We start from the raw sequence: 16,492 nt of genomic DNA on the forward strand, positions 1-16,492 counted from the left end.
GGCATGCGCCACCATGCCTGGCTAATTTTTTGTATACATATTTTTAGTTGGCCAATTAATTTCTTTCTATGTATAGTAGAGACGGGGTCCCGCTCTTGCTCAGGCTGGTTTCGAACTCCTGACCTTGAGCGATCCTCCCGCCTCGGCCTCCCAGAGTGCTAGGATTACAGGCGTGAGCCACCGCGCCCGGCCCTATTTTTTTCTCTTTTTAATACTTTTTGGGTTAGCATCAACTTTATCTTCCAGCCTTTATATTAAATTATTTTTTATTTCTGAGAGCTCTTTCTTATTTTCTGAATATTTTCTTTTATAAACATATCCTATTATACTTTATGAATATAATATATTAATTTAGATTTCTTTGAATATTATAGATTAAAGAAAATGTTTTCTTCTGTTCCCCGCTCTGTCTCTGCTTCCTCTGAGTTCCTTTCTTCCTATTATTTTATTTATTTATTTTTTGAGACAAAGTCTCGCTTTGTTACCCAGGCTAGAGTGAGTGCCATGGCATCAGCCTAGCTCACAGCAACCTCAAACTCCTGGGCTCAAGCAATCCTTCTGCCTCAGCCTCCCGAGTGGCTGGGACTACAGGCATGCGCCACCATGCCCGGCTAATTTTTTCTATATATTTTTAGTTGGCCAATTAATTTCTTTCTATTTATAGTAGAGACGGGGTCTCGCTCTTGCTCAGGCTGGTTTTGAACTCTTGACCTCGAGCAATCCGCCTGCCTCGGCCTCCCAGAGTGCTAGGATTACAGGCGTGAGCCACCGCGCCCGGCCTTTTTCCTATTTGTTTATTGGCTGTCCTCAAGCATCTGGTATCAATGGATGACTATTCATATTTAAGAGTTAAACTAACAGCTATGTGTCTGAGGGCTTCACTGCAGGATGATCAGGTAAGACTTGGCTGATTATTGGGCATCCCTCAAAAGTCAGTATGTGTAAATTTTTCCCAGAGAAGCAGCCTCCAATCTCCTTCCTGAAGGCCAAAGCCTCACTGCCAGCATACAGGCAGCTGATGGGATAATGGGTCTGGGTATCTCACCACTCAATATGGAGACTTCCATTTAATCCTATTTACAGTTTGGCGCCTCATCAGATCCATCTCATTTAATGTTCATTATAATCATGAGAATTAAGTATGAGTATTATCCCCATTTTACTGATGAAGGTTTTGAATTGCATAGATATAAGTAATTTGTTCAACGCCAAATAACTAATCAATGATGAAACCAAGATTGAAAACCAGATCCAGACCCAAATCATACACTGTCTCTCTTCATAAAGAAAAATATATTAATAAAAGAGTTTACTTGGGAAATGGAAGAGGAATAAATCTTTAAACTTATGTCGCTAGATTTATTATATATACTCAGTCCATAGATAAGTCTTTAATACAATCATTGAACCTATTCATGGGTCTTAGAAACTCAGGACATTAAAATAAATATGTAACAAAATACCATAGAATAAAAAGAAAGGAAAGATAATTAAAATAAAATAAAATAAATATGCTATGCTAGCAAGAAAAGATTTTAAGAAATCAAAGATCAGGTGCCAAAACAATTTCAATTTGGGTTTTGTAAACATTATGCCATTACTGTCAATAAGGCACGCTAGCCTTTCTCAATCTTACTCATTGTTTTTGCCCATTTCTGTGTCAAGAATGGATCATGTGCCACTGTAAACAAAGTTGAGACCGTCTGGTCCAATTAGCCATTGGCATAACAGATGACTGCACAAAGACTATGAGATAGCAGCATCCTATGAATCACAGATTAAAGGGTCATCATTATTATTATTTGAGGAATCAACTAGCTAAAAACCAAATGCTTATCAATAGACTTCATCAAGTTCCTAGATGAATATGAAATAGACCTTGCATAGAGAGGACAGAAAAAAGATAATAATATAGAAAGGCGGAGGTATTAATACACACGAGGACGTCAGGTAGACGGAAGAAACGTGGTGGAGAAAGCTTCTTTCTCTGGAGGAGACAATACCTGAACTGAGTCTTAAGGAATGAGTAGGTTGATTAGGAAGATTAGAAGAGGAAGGACATTCTAAGCCCAAGGAGCAGAAATACATAAGTCCAAGGGAAATAACAAAAAGAAAAGCTGGGGTGTTGGGGTAATTACAAACAGGTACAGACATATAAATTTCTATTATAACAAAAAAGTGGTGCTTTTATACGCAAAGTATTTTTTAACATTAAATTCTAATGGCAAGCTTGGGCACATATCCCTGAAGCCTAATAGATGCCAAAGGCCACACATGCTGGCACAGCCTCAGTAGAGTGAAAGGTAACCGTTACTTCCCTTTTACCCTAGTTTTTTCACTCCCCCCATGCCCGCCCTAGCCCATACTTAAAACTCCCTCATCTTGCTCCTCTCTCACAGAGGGCAGTGTTGGCTCTAGAAGAATGGCATTAAGAAGCTTCTTACTCATTCCAGAAAGCTGGACTTTTAAAATCATTGCCATTTTCCTAGTGAAACTTACATTAACAGTGACTGTGTTCTTAAAAGTGTTGAAAGATTGGGAAATATAGAGCAACTTATAATGGAGACGCTAATTTATGTTTTGCTTTTCTTCTTGTTTAACAAGACTGCAAACACTGCAAAGAGGTCATGACCCATGCAAGTTCAGGTCTTGACTTGTAAAGCGTCATCTTTAGTAAAACACTAAAAACATTATCAAATGATTAAAATGTGCCGGGTCATTTTGTATATTAATTAGTGGTTATGTTCATAAGGAAGCTTTATCATGAAAAAGCAGCTCTGAATGTATTAATGTGATAAATCACACTGCATACACTTGGAGGGAAAAGCTGCCAGCAGCATGAAAGGGGGATGCAGCTTTAAAAATAAATGCAGAGTTCAACCCAAGAGGGGAGCTCCACCTTGCTGGTGTGGCTACTAGTCTTCAGCCCAAGGTGTCCAAATGTGCCCCTTCATGGAAAGCAGAAAAAGTAGAGTGATAAACCTATTTGGGGGAAAAAATTATTCCCAGCATACTCCTTACTGAGATTTGCTAGTCCTTATGCTATAAAGAAAACACCTAAATAAAATGACTATCTGCCAATCGGATTATGATAAACATTGTTCCAAGGTTAAATAAGTATTAGTTAACTAATTCTTAGTACCATAAGAAGTAACTCAGGTGAAAACATTTCCATGAAAAAGGCAGGGCTCAGTCAGGTGTTGATCCTTCAAAAAAACCACTTCTTTACATGATGAAGAATGAGCAAAGTACTAAGCAGCATCTAAGCCTTTTGCCACACAAAGGACTAACCAGATAATCCACACCCTTTCATAGGTCTTGCCCATTGATTGGCTCCAATAAACTGATTTGTAACAAAAGTTCATGTGGAAGAAAGCTTTTTTTCCCTATAAATAAAAATGCCACCAATATAATACTGCAGTGAAATGGAAGGGCTGATTTCAACCTATGAACAAAAGTAAAGTCAGTTATGCAGTAAAGAAAGGCCATTCTTTCCATATCATTCAATGCTGAGCAAGTGTAATACACCCTTGGTAAGAAGAATTAACTGTGAACAATTGGAAACCCTGAGATGGATTAAGAAGTGAGTTTAAAAGTGCAACTCAAAACTTCTGTGTGCAGGGCTTTAAACTTTATTTTCTGATTATTAGAATTTGATGTTTCTGTAAATGAGAGTGAAAAATTTCAGAATGCTAAAAATTTATAACCTGGTAAATAAAAGATGAAACAGACATCAGCCAATTGAAGCATTAACAAGAATTTATTCTTTTTAGGTACTTATGGAATTATAAAATTTGGTCTGTGCCTTCAGGGTGATTACAATTTCGATGGCAAAAGCAAATAAATTATTCAGGGACAACTACCAAGTAACACATCAGCCAATACAAACTAATAATGGCTGAGAGCCACAGCGTCTGGGGACAGTTTCCTGGAGTGGGGTTATCTGGGAAGATTTCTTTTTTCTTTTTTTGTTTTGGAAAATGTTAAAATGTATTAATAATAGTCAACAGCACATAGTTAATTAAACTAGGTATTTATTATACATAATGACAACATCTTCACTAGACTGAGTGCTCAAGGATTTGAGATGATGTGCTATATTCAGCACACCCCAAAGACTGAGATCCACTGTATTTACACCAAGCAAAGCAGCAGCATCAAGGGACTGCCCGCCTAATTCTGGGAACACAAACATTCAAAATGCATTTTCCAGTTCTCCTTTTTGGAAACCAATAACACATCTTTAGTAGCTACACATACATCTCTACCTTTAAAAACCAAATGTGCGGCTGGGCGCGGTGGCTCACGCCTGTAATCCTAGCACTCTGGGAGGCCGAGGCGGGCGGATTGCTCGAGGTCAGGAGCTCGAAACCAGCCTGAGCAAGAGCAAGACCCCATCTCTACTATAAATAGAAATTAATTGGCCAACTAATACATATAGAAAAAAATCAGCCAGGCATGGTGGCACATGCCTGTAGTCCCAGGTACTGGGGAGGCTGAGGCAGGAGGATTGCTTGCGCCCAGGAGTTTGAGGTTGCTGTGAGCTAGGCTGACGCCACAGCATTCACTCTAGCCTGGACAACAAAGCGAGACTCTGTCTCAAAAAAAAATAAAAAAATAAAAAAACAAAACCAAATGTGCAATTTCATAGATAGTACCTAATCTTAAAGTTTAAAATGTAAGTTAAAATTTATTATTTATTTATTTTTTTAATTTTTTCATACACATCCAGCCTGCGGAAGGAAAGATTTCTAAGTACTGCAGAAACATAGACAAAGAGGAGGCGCTGGCAAGGCCTTTGAGAAGGGACAGGTCTCTAATGCCACTAAATCCTATGTGGGTGGGGGAAGCAGCTGAGCCAGAGCACCAAGGGTTGAAAATGAAGTCTTTTTGGAGAGATGGGTGAGTGGACAGCTAGTAAAAGGAGAACTCAGAATGTTAAACTAAGGAAGAAGATTTACTATAAAAAGCAACAGGAAACCAAAGAAGGTTCTTGGAGAGGAAGAACTATGATGGAGAGAAAGATGACCCTAGCAGCCACACACAGGATGGCCCACCTCGAGCAGCCTGTGAGGAACTGCTGCACTAAGGACATGGCAGTAAGCATCCCCAGAAGGATGCTGTACCTCTTAAACGTGTGGTTTCCTTTTTAATGTAAGCCTCCCAGGGTTGGCAGAAAGCAATGGAGGATGGACAGGTGGCTTGATATCAGTAGAAAAAGCACAGGTTCCATCACTCACAACTGTGTGATTTGGGGTAGATTATTTAACTTCCCAGTACCTGTGTCCTCCTCAACCATAAAAATGGGATCAAAATATCCTACTTACTGGTGACAGTAGAGCATGAGGTAAAGACTGCCAGGGGTGGGAGGAGGGCCGTTGCCATCACTGTCAGAACAGGCAAGAATGAAAGTAAGAAGAGTCTGAACGGATGGTCCAGAGAGGGACCGAAAAATCATCCTCTGCCTGCGATGTCGGGAATCCATTAGGTCAGGTCTGGTGAGTGACGTGTGGGGGGCTGACAATCCCTCTCTTCCCCAAAACACAGATCAGCATAACTAGGATTATGGTGAAGCCCGGAAGAGGCTTGAAGCTAAAGATCAAATGCCCCCTCAGAGGGCCTCAAGGCAGTGTGGGGCCTCAGTGAGAAGCAGCAACCCACAGGGTTAAGAAGCAGCTTTCCTGGTAGGAGATGCTTTAGTCCATCACCTACCCTGGCTTCATTCTCAAAATGGGACTAATTCCTCATATTGCTACTTAGCTTGTATTATTCAATACAGAGACCTTTAGAAGAATTCTCCCTTACAATAGTGCTTCACTACACTTATTTACAAGCCTGAAGCTTGTTTCTAGCCGGTCAATTCCCTGGGGCAGAAACCATGTGTTACTCATCTGTGTCCCTGCAGTACTCAGCACAGCACGCTGGGAACACACAGAGAAGGTCCCTCTGCCTCGAATGCCCTTCCCTTCTATATACACACAGGTCTTTCCCTCAAAGTCAAGGATCTGCCTGAATGTCAGCTTTTCCACAACCCTATTCACCCCTACACCCCCGCTTAAAACTGCAAACCCCCAACCTCCACCCTGGCACCCTTCCTCTCCCTTCATCCTGCTCTCTCCCTCCCACGGTATGCATCACCTTTTAACAGACTAAATGCTTCACTCATTTACTATATTTACTGTATTTCTTGTTGGTCTTCCTTCATGAGGACAGGACTTATGTCTGGCTTTATTGATATATCCAGGGCTAGCATAGTGCCTTGTACAAAGTGCAAAATTATTAAATATGCATTGAATGACTCAATAATAATCCCGGTATAGGTGTCAAGGGTAGCAGATCTTTCATTGTTACATTCTTTCTTCTGGCCCTAGAAAAATACACATTACACCAAGTGTTCAACAGGAAAATAACTATCTACCATTTCAGACAGTCTATACTTCTGAGCCTCAAGTATTGAATGCTATGGTAGCAGCAAGTTTTAAATAAAATAATCTAGATTGAATGGCATGTATGCTTTGTGCCAAAAGCCAGCTTTATGCTGGCTTATCTCTTTTAGTTAATCAATTGATTAGCTATTGACTGGATAATACTGACTTCTCTAGCAGAGGAGAGATAAGATTCATGAGAAGCCATCAATTTGAGCTAGTAATATAATAAGTACTATTAAGCATCCCCTTCAACTCCTGGTTTCCCCAAACCAAGGGAAAAAATGGATGGACCATTAAAAATAACCAGGAGTCTGATCAGTGAAAGGAGAGGAATCAGGAATGCATTTCTGATTTCTCTTGTTTGAATGTCTATAACTTCTTTCTTCTTCTTCTTCTTTTTTTTTGCAGTTAAATGTTTAAATTGAATACCAAAGGAAGGATGTTTCAAATAAATCATGCTACAACTAGGCAGAAAACTACACTTAAACTTTCCATTAGATTTTACCCTGAAGCAAATTCTTAGTCTACTTCTTTGTAACCTCCCTCCTGGTGTTGCTAGCAGGACAGAGGACAGCAAGGAGGAGAATTCACGATGCAGATTGGGTATGAGTAAGAAACTTAACCCTGCATAATTTAAAATAATTCCTATAGGCAAAAGCAGACTACTTCGTGATATTTAGTACCAATTTAAGAGAAAGACACTGAACCATCAGATTTTACACTTGGAGCAACTTGTAAAGATTACCACCTAGTTTCTCTCTGTCCCCTGCTCCTCTCTCTCATGTTGTAGATGAGAAAGCTGGGCTGAGAGGTGAAGTGATCTGTCTGAGGCTCTCACAGCCTGTGAGGAAGCTGAAACTAGAGTTCAGGCCTCACATATTTTCATTGTGTTTTGCTGTCTATTGTTTTTATCTGTGTAATTTTAAAACTCATATCAGCAATGGCTCGTATCTTAATTATGAGTTATGGAGATATATCACCTAGAAATAATGACCTCTGAGCTCTTAAGAGAAAAGGTTAAATAAATTGAGAAAATAAAATTGTACTGACCATGCCACAGTATTCTCAATGCCAAAGGAAGGGTTTTATAGATGCTCTCTTCTCTCATTAGAAACTTAAATAAGGCTGGGTGTGGTGGCTCATGCCTGTAATCCTAGCACTCTGGGAGGCCGAGGCCAGTGGATTGTTTGAGCTCAGGAGTTCGAGACCAGCCTGAGCAAGAGAGAGACCCCATCTCTACTAAAAATAGAAAGAAGTTAATTGGACAGCTAAAAATATATAGAAAAAATTAGGCAGGCATGGTGGCACATGGTTGTAGTCTCAGCTACTTGGGAGGCTGAGGCAGGAGGATTGCTTGAGCCCAGGAGTTTGAGGTTGCTGTGAGCTAGGCTAACGCCATGGCACACTAGCCTGGGCAACAAAGTGAGACTCTGTCTCAAAAAAACCCCAAAACTTAAATAAGATGACCACAGATTAATTAGCAAATCCAAACTCCCTGACCTCGCATCCATGGTAGATTTTCCCTATCTATCTCAACTTTAGCTTGATTTACCTTAACTGACCCCTGTATTCTAATCAGGTCAATATTCTTCTAATTTAATTTCTACCTCTGTGATTTTTATACTTCTCTGTATTAAAATGCTTTCCAGAGTTTTCTGCCAGTTTACAATTATCTCTTATGTTCACAATGTTTTAAAACTTGCCTTCTGTCCACCCTGTCCTTGTTTAACCCTACACAACTCACTTTACTCATTCAGGCCCCAACCTTTCAGAACATGGATTTAATATGTCCAGTAATGATACCTCACTTACCTGGAGGCCAATCTGCTAAACAATTTCAACTATCTAGAACACAGCCAAGAACCAAGAAATAAGCAAAAATCCTTTAATTCATAGGACTGAAAGAACAAAATAATGTGAGGTTCAAGTAACTTTCCTCATAGGTAAGAGTGATTGACTCGTTAGGCACAGTGCCCAGCACCCATAAAACATTGAGGGCCCACAAAAAATATTCTAATTCTTTTAAAATCAGGAAAAGAACAACTTTTAGGTAAAATAAATGTTTTAATATATTATAGTAATATATTCATCTTGATACCAACAGGTGTAATATGTACTTAAAAAATTTTTTTTTTTATGGAGGAAGGGATCCACAAAAGTCATAACGTGACCTTGCTCTCAGGAAAGCTCCTCTAGCTCTCATCATAGCCTAGTTACTCTTCCCAAACGAACAACTCATGAATCCTGGTGGCTGCCTTTTTTAGTTCATAGCAGATGAAAGCAGCAAATTATACAGAAGAAGGAATCATCAAAGGTAGGCAGACTGATAGAACTCACTTGGATTTTGCAAGTAACAGCTGATAGTAAAACCATTAAAAAAAAAGAAAAGGTGCAAAAAAACTGAATAAACAGGGCATGTTGTGCCTAAGGACTACCACAGCAGAGCTCTGTGCATTCCTGCAGTTCCTGCTGAGTCTCACTCGTGGTACCACTGACCTATGCAACTGCGGTTTATAATGACGATCCTTACTCATTAACATTTATTAACGAAGTGTTTATTATACTTTACTCAGACACCAACAATATATGTGGAAATTTTTTTTCCTCTTAAAAAAGGCTAAAGTATAACAACAATTGACATTTGAAGAGGCTAAGCTTCAATTATTTGGAAAAAATGAAGCCTCTGATTTCTTATGAATTCCTGTTCTTCCCCTCCAGTGAAACCAAATATGCCATATGAAGCCTAAGAAAACTGTAAACATTCCTCAGGCACAGTGTCTACTGAATAAAATTAAAAAAAAATAAAAAAGAAAAAGAAAATGGTAAACAAAACATATCCTCAAATTCCTAAGTATCATTCTCTATGTAAAGAATAAAAATTTGCTAATTCTGGCCTAGGCAAATCATTAACTGTCTTTCCCCATTGCTGCAGAGCTGGAATTCCCTACCATGGCATAATGGCCCTGATTCAATTTTCCTTTTACTCATCTTTCAAGACTAGGATCAAGAACTACTATTTGTGAAACATTCACAGATTTTTCCAGATAAAATGGACCGTACTTTCCTTTGTGTTCCACTGGAACTGCATAACATATAAAACTAAACTACATGCATCATGTTTTCACATCTTTTTCCTACACTGGATTGTGACAAGGACACCAGCTAGACTCTGCATGAAGGAAAAAAAAACAACCCCCCTAGGTGTATGAATTAGAAAAAAGCATTCATCTGGTTGAGCAAAAAGGCACCTCTTTATCTTTTCCTCAGGGCTAGAATTGTCAAATAAAGCCCTGAGTATACGTATGCCCCCTAAATGGGATATACTGACACTAAAAATCATTTGATGTCTACATAAAATCCAAATTTAACTGGGCATACTATATTCTTATCTGCTAACTCTGGTAACACTACTCAAGGCAGATTCAGTAACAAACCAGGATGGATTGCTTGGTGGGCAGGATGTGGGCTGGATGTTAATCTCTACTTGCCACTTGACCTGTGTACACCTTATGTACAAATTGTACAACTGAACAGGTGGTCCTGGATTATGTGTCCTTTGAGGACAAGTACAATGTTTTATTCATCTGTGTATTTCTATATGTGGAATAAATGCATGTTAAATGTACATCTTAATAAAGGCAGATGTTCCTTAAAGTAGTATTTCAAACTGACACATCAAAAGAAATTTTTTTTTAAGACAGAATCTTGCTCTGTCACCCAAGCTGGAGTGCAGTGGTGCCATCACTGCAACCAACTCCTGGGCTCAAGTGATCCTCCTGCCCCAGCCTTCTAAGTAGCTGGGACTACAGGCATGTGGCACCACAACTGGTTAATTTTAAAATTTTTTGTAGAGATGGGGTCTGGCTATGTTGCCCAGGCTGGTCTCAAACTACTGGGCTCAAGTGACCCTCCTACCTCAGCCTCCCAAAGTGCTGGGATTACAGGTGTGAGACACTATGCCCAGCCAAAAGAAATATTTATGGGTGGAAAAGAAAATTCCTATCTCCCTTTTATGAAACATAAGACAATTGTCACCATCTGCCTTGGTCAATGTTAGTCACCCTGGCATTCAACCATCAGTTTAGACTGGAAGTACTGCACCAAGCTAAATGCCAGGTGGGTTTCCCAGGGCAACTGTGAGAGTCAGAAGCACTTTCACATGTTTACTTTCAGGACCACAGAGTGTCTTAAAGACATTAAATTAAATCAGTCCTAAAAGAAAAAACAAGGTTAAAAAAATATAACAGACACAGACAAGCTTAGATACAAAGGTGGACTCATTTAACTCTAGTGGTCAAACAGCAAATTAGTCCCAAAGTAACAGAATTAAAGCATTTTGATAGTTACGCTGCTAAGTCAAAAATGAAAATAATTGTGTACACATTAAGTTTACATTTTTTCCTGGTTACCATAGCAATATATGCTTATTGTAGAAAATGTGTAAAATACAGCAAACAATAAAGCAGAAGAAAATAACCTATAATCCCAGCACTTTGGAAGGCCAAGGAGGGAGGATCACTTTGAGACCAGCCTGGGCAACATAGTGAGACCCTATCTCTACAAGAAATAAAAAATTGGCTGGGTATGGTGGTGTGTGCCTGTAGTCCCAGATACTCAGGAGGCTGAGGCAGGAGGATGGCTTGGGCCTATGAGTTCATGGCGATAGTGAGCTATGATTATGCCACTGCACTCTAGCCTGGGTGACAGAGTGAGAATCTGTCTCTTAAAAAAATAAACAAAAAATAAATAGAGCAGTTGTTTTCAAGATGAAGAAATAGAACTGCCTTTTGCTTTTATTTCATTCTTTAAAAATTTCTTTTTGTGTATGTTTTAAAATGATCATCTCATAGAATAATATACATATGAAAATATTAGGGGAATGAACTTAAATTTTTTTACTGGTAGGGGCATGTGTTCAGAAAGTTTGGAGGCCCGCTGATATAAAGGGAATTACATTCAACAATGTTGGCATGTCTCCTCCAGTCCTATTTTCTTTATACCTGAAATCACACTATGAGAGTAACTGAGGATTTACGTGAAAGGTGACCTGATAGTTATGTAGCAGTTTCTGACATGGGCCCCTTCACGTAGAGGAAGGGTCACTAACTGAGTGGCCACAAGGCTTTTTGTCTCACCACTGTCTCTTGGTATTTCTCTCTGCTCCCTTCCCATATGACTCTTCTTATTCTGGAAACCGGCCCCCATCTTCCCCTTCCTCCAGGGCTGGCAGGGTCGTCAGGAGCAAGATGGTGGCAAGCTAGAGGAAAAGGAAGCTGCTGTGCTCTTTCTGTGACACTTCTAGGCTTGGTTTCTTTAGCAGTAGTCACTGGGATCCCAGTACCCTTGATATGGGTTGCTTATTCTGTTGCTTTCATTTAATTTTTATGTGAGGAAAGACAGAGTCAGTTTTCTTTGAAATGAATAATTGAGTTGTGCTTTGCAGGTATAAAAACCACAATAAATATTTATCTTATTTAATTCTCACAACTTAAATAAACAATTTATAAAAATGTTCCCACTTTACAAATGAGAAAATTGAGCCTTAGAAGTTAAATGACTGAATTCAAATCCAAGCCTTCTGATTTTAACTCCTGTGCCTTTATTTACACTGTCAATGCGAGTTCTATGTGTAAGACTAGAAAAAAAAAGGTGAAACCAGGTAAATGGCAGTCTGGGGCCTTCCTTGTGAAAAGCACTCTTCCACTCCCCAGCATGAGGGGTAAGTAAGGCTGTCAAGATCATGGGTTTCAGATCAAGTTGTGACTTAAAAATATCAAGGCCTGGTTCCATCTACATTTCAATAAATATCAGGAAAATTGATGGATTGTTCTGGATCCTTTATAAGATCCCCCTTTTGGCTCTTACCCAATAGCTGTTATGCCATGTAGCATAAACCCCTAGGAAATCTCTAAAGATCTGCATTCTTGTTTGTGGGACAGGAAGGAAAAGAAAGAAACTGTGAAACACCATTCTGTTGTCCCATGAGCTGGGAGAAAAGGGGAGTTTTGGTCACAAGGAACAGGTGGCTGCAGGGAAAGGAAGTAGTTGGACCAACCCCTGGAGCTGAGGACAAGTATAACCTGGTAGTGTCCTCTGAGATCTCACAGTAGCCAGAGCCCTGGTCCTCCCTCTACTCCTTACCCCACTGAGCCCTGAAATTTCTGTCTCTACTTCCAACTTCCTCTTATAACAGGAATTCCCAATCCCCAGAATATAGTATCTGTCTTAGGACTTAGGAAACTTCTAAATTTCAGTGAATAAGAGATGGGGAAGCAGGTTTCTTTTCCCAGTATTGCAAATGAGAGAAGTTGTGCCCAAGCATTCCAAGTGAGAGCTCTGAATTCACTTTCTATGGAAACTTGTTATATATAGCAGTTACATTCTTCAGTTTTCTTATCATATATAGCAGTTACATTCTTCAGTTTTCTTATCATACAAGCAAAAGGTTCTGTGGACTATCTAAAGGCATCTCTTTTCTTTAATACCTTTTATCTGCGTAACCCACAGTTTACAAAGGGCTTCAATATGCATTATCTTAGTTGACCCTCAATGGGGTAGGTAACGCAGGAGAAATTACCTTCATTTCACAGATGAAGAAATAAGGCATCAAGAAATGAAGGAACTAGTTCAAGGCTATGACTAGAGGATTATTTGAGCGAAGACTTAAACTCAGGTTTTACAACTTCAAGTCCAATAGAAAGGGCAAGTTCTGCAGAGATGATACTCATAACTAGACCCAAGGCACCATGGTATACTATGATGCTATAATTAACACCTTTCTAAAGTTGATGTCATACAATAGTAATTTATTTAAGACAAAGGAGCTAGAAGACGACATTCTGGCAATGAGAAAATATTTTGTTTCAGTATTACTAGCATTTCTCTGATGATTAAAATTTAGGTATTTATTTCTGAGTTATCTGAAAATGGCCAGTATGTGTGTATATATATATATATATATATGGCTTATAATTCATTTTGGTATTCATTAATACCCATTATAGATGTGCTCTACCAAAACTAAAACAAAAAAAAAACCCCAAATCCTATTTTAAAAATCTGGTTTTATTCAGCAGATAGCTGTAGCAATATTTTATAAAAAGTATTCATCAAATTTCTTTCACTGTTTTTTTGATGCATTTGAAATTAATGTACATATATATGTATTACAAATATAAATACATATATTCAATTCACATAGCACTTTCCAAGAAAATATACTGTACTAAGCAAAGTATACCTAAAGAGAATTTTATAAAATATAGTAGCCATGTAATGTCACTGACTTAATAAGTAGGAAAATTGGGCCACTAAATTGTCAATCATCATTTTTTAAATAAAGAAATGAAGTACAATGCAAAAGTCACCACATCAGTGATTACAATTAATGTGTCTGGCAAAATGACTAAACCTCTTTCCTAAAGTGGTTATATATCTTATTGAGTCATATTGTAGTCATTAGCCAGAGTTAATTTTGAACAGACAGATGTAGAGATACTCATGTTTAGGCCTGCATCATTTGGAGTCTCTTCCATTATCTGCTTATTTCACTAAGCAACCTAAAGTCTGAAGAGTTGCTTAATATTACCAAGACTTCCTAATAATATACCTGAAGTAAGCTATATTAAAATGTCGTATAAGGATTACATAAAAAGCAATTTTGTTTAGAGACTGGTGATGTTAAAACGAAACCCACAGAGAAACAAGCATGTCTGCATGAATTCCCATCCTGAGTATGCTAACAATTTCTTATTAGTTCACACCTTATTAGGTAATATTCCTAGGTGCCAGAGCAGTGAAGAAGCTATTTTTTTCAACAACTTTATAAAACTTAGCTAAATCCCTAACAACTGTTAGGTCTGAGTTCTACTTCAGTTAATACTGATATGGATCTGGAGTGATATTCTTCTGTAAAAGTTTAAAGTTCCAAAGAGTATTCCAATTGGTGAATTGCAAATGAATTAAATGTGGACTAAGATATCAACTCCTAGCAGTTGGGAAGGTGAGGTGGTAGGTACCTGGATGGCTGGGCCCCTCTGGCCAGTTGTGAGTGGCCTCATCCACTTACCAAAATGTATCATCAGATATTATCATTTTCTGTGTGCAATGATCTAAAAATGTTGGGAAGCACTGAACTGAAAAAGTATTGATTCTCCATAAATTATAAGGCTATTCCATTACATTCAGATGAGGTCTTCCAATTTACTTCCCCAAAGTGTCAAGTAAACTCAGTATTAAACAGTCAAGTAAATGAGCTAACTATTCTCACACTTGTTGAGGAAACTGAGAAGTCATGTCATTTTGCAGCCTAGGAGTTCCCTTTCAGACATTTCATTTTGTCTCCCAAAAAGGAAGAAGAAGAAAAAAGAAGCTAGCAGAAGAGATCTCTGAGGAAAATAATCAAGGACTGGTGCTGTAGGCTGCAGGCAGTTACCTGGCCTTACCACTTACTACTGCTTCCTCCTTGACATTAAGATGAAGGCTTTCATCCTCCTGATCTTAAAAAGCACATTCCCCTCCTCAACTTCCATAAATCTGCAAAACTTGAAAAGAGCCCCAGTGTCATCAAGTAAAAGAGACGGCTTTAGGAATCTCACTGGAAGGAGGGGTGTCTTCAAGCCTCTCACTGCTAAGCCGGACATTTCCTAACACTGGACAAATTGTACGTCCAGCTCAGGGAGGGTGAACTGCAGTGGTCTTTTACCCTCCAAGCCAATTGTTAGCTTTTCACAGGAATCAGCAGGGAAGCACATGTGAAACCTCTGTGTGACGGTGAGCACCCCCATGCCTTGTGTGACTCTGCATGTAGATGAAGCAGGCTGGGAGCTTTCTTAGCTGCTGCTGCTGAGTTCTCAGAGAAGCCCTTTTCTCCGGCTTGGCTCCCTGCTGGGACAGCCCTTTTCAATTTTTCTATCCCCCCTCGATCTCTTCTCCTGCAGAACACAGGGAAACTTGATTGAAATAAAGACCTAGGGAACATGTTTTATTTTCTCCTGTTCAATCCATTTTAGAAAAGCTTTTAATTGGTTTTAAAAAGATGCTAAACAAAATGTGATGATGTTTTTCAGTCTTCGTGCACTACAGATACCACTTTTTATACTTGCAAAGGGCTAATAAATCAATCATGAAATTAACTCTCTAGCTAAATTTAAAGCAAATCCACTGAATACCAGGTTCATTAAAAATCTATGCATTTACTTAGAAAAATTTAAAATTCAAAGAAAATTATCCTAGGAACTGAAATCTGACTTGAATTTTTAGTTCTACACTGAAAATCCAAGACCAAGGCAATCACAAAGGGAAAAAGGAGGGCTTGTGAACCAGTTTTAATAAGCCAATTTACAGAAGGGGAGGGGGTGGTGGGGGAGGGGTGGAAGTAGAAAAGAGAATATCTAGATACATAACAACATTGTGCCTCGAAGGGATTCTTTTATTTGAACATGTGCACACATGCACACACAATTTTTCTGTGTGAAAGCTAGAATTACAGCAAATGCAAAATTAAGGATTCTGTGACTGATATGATTATATATTGTATACATGTACAGTTCTTCCTTTTAAAGAAAAATGCCTACAACTTTTCTGTTTTCTTACCAGTAATAAATAATAATTTCTACCATGCTATGCATTTCTACAACATTCAGATGCATATACTTTCAGTATTTCATTGAGAACATCTGAAAAACCTACATGCTAATGGTTTGGTGAAGTGAATGCTTCCACTTTAGAATGACAACTATTCCTGACACTGGGCCAACCTGAAAATTTCCCCTTATTTTCTTAAGAGAATGCAAACTAATTTTAAAAAGCAAGGTGGTACAGATAAAGCATATTTTTATTTTGTTAAATATATGCCAACTAGAAATATTAAAAATATTAATTTCTCCTGCCACCGATTCACTTATATAGCAGGTCATCTAGCAGTCCAGGTCAGAATCACCAAATTCTGATTAATGATAGGCTGGTAGTCCCTTAAAAGAGACTCCCTGCCATTTCCAATCACTAAGGCAACCAGATCTCTTACTTCTTACATATTTCTATATTCTTCCTCTTCCGTCTTTAGA

General features: G+C 38.7%; 1 protein-coding gene across 2 annotated transcripts in view; it reads right to left on the reverse strand.

Moving 5' to 3' along the window:
• NSF (N-ethylmaleimide sensitive factor, vesicle fusing ATPase) overlaps window positions 1-16,492 on the reverse strand; it is a 145,026-nt gene that overhangs the window by 7,634 nt on the left and 120,900 nt on the right. The gene's annotated exons all lie outside the window — the stretch shown is intronic.

Source organism: Microcebus murinus, chromosome 18, assembly GCF_040939455.1.
Source record: "Microcebus murinus isolate Inina chromosome 18, M.murinus_Inina_mat1.0, whole genome shotgun sequence".
Classification (NCBI taxonomy): Eukaryota; Metazoa; Chordata; class Mammalia; order Primates; family Cheirogaleidae; genus Microcebus; species Microcebus murinus.